Source organism: Paramormyrops kingsleyae, unplaced genomic scaffold (assembly GCF_048594095.1).
Source record: "Paramormyrops kingsleyae isolate MSU_618 unplaced genomic scaffold, PKINGS_0.4 ups35, whole genome shotgun sequence".
Classification (NCBI taxonomy): Eukaryota; Metazoa; Chordata; class Actinopteri; order Osteoglossiformes; family Mormyridae; genus Paramormyrops; species Paramormyrops kingsleyae.
The window spans coordinates 651,562-652,541 of NW_027325973.1; the positions used below are offsets into that span (position 1 = coordinate 651,562).

General features: G+C 55.7%; 2 non-coding genes across 2 annotated transcripts; both read right to left on the minus strand.

Annotated features, from left to right (window-relative positions):
• Positions 1–103: 103 nt before the first annotated feature.
• Positions 104–295, minus strand: LOC140585972 (U2 spliceosomal RNA). Its single transcript, XR_011987909.1, has one exon. It is a non-coding gene; the product is annotated as a U2 spliceosomal RNA (small nuclear RNA).
• A 195-nt stretch (positions 296–490) lies between these two features.
• On the minus strand, positions 491–604 carry LOC140585798 (U5 spliceosomal RNA). The gene has a single exon (XR_011987736.1). It is a non-coding gene; the product is annotated as a U5 spliceosomal RNA (small nuclear RNA).
• Positions 605–980: the final 376 nt, after the last annotated feature.

Genomic DNA, 980 nt, shown 5'->3' on the forward strand with positions numbered 1-980 from the left:
ATTAGTCACTCACTCACTCACTCACTCACTCACTCACTCACTCAGTCAGTCAGTCAGTCAGTCAGTCAGTCAGTCAGTTCTGCCTTTCGACAACAGGGGGCAGTAGAGGTGCACCATTCCCGGAAGCACTGCAATACCGGGTCGATGCGTGGAGCGGACGGGGCAAGCCCCACTTCCGGCTCCCTGTTCCAAAAATCCGTTTAATATGTGGTCCCCTCCATGGGGGACGTATCAGATATTAAACTGATAAGAACAGATACTACACTTGATCTTAGCCAAAAGGCCGAGAAGCGATACCCACAAATTGCGCCCCGCCGGGCGCCGGCATGCGGGATGCCGACGGAGCTGGCGCGGCTCAGCCCTCACCAGCCCCTCTGGCAGGTGTCGCCCGGCGAGTCCACGCGTGATCCAGGGAGACCACAGCCGCGCCACCGGGCACCTAACGCCAGCCGCTAAGCCGGGCCCAGTCTTCCTTTGACAGCAGCAGTGCAGCTCTGCTTGGGCAGAGCCTCCAAAAATACCATGAACTCATCGCTATCCCTCTCCACGGAAATCTTTAGTAAAAGGCGAAAGATTTATACGGGATGAAGAGAGACCCGAGTCGATATGGGGCCGCCGCCAAGCCCGTCGCCGTTAGCCGGGCCTGCGTGACGCCCCCGCTCGGAGTAGAATGCCCAGGGGCGTCGCAGCCGCCGTCCTCGGGGCCCCGACTCCTCCCTGTCCTCCTGTCCTCTCAAAAGACAGCAATCATTTTAACAAACATGAGGGGAAATTCAAAAGGCAAAGATGACATCATGCCTTACCTCAGCGCAGCTGTCCACCGCACAAACAGTGTGTCACCTTCCTTTAAAAAAATAAAAAAAAAAAAAAAAAAAAAAAAAAAGAAAAACGGCGGGAAACGGGGGCCACGCACAGACAGGGCCCCCCCCCTCACAGCACTCAGTCTATTAGTCACTCACTCACTCACTCAGTCAGTCAGT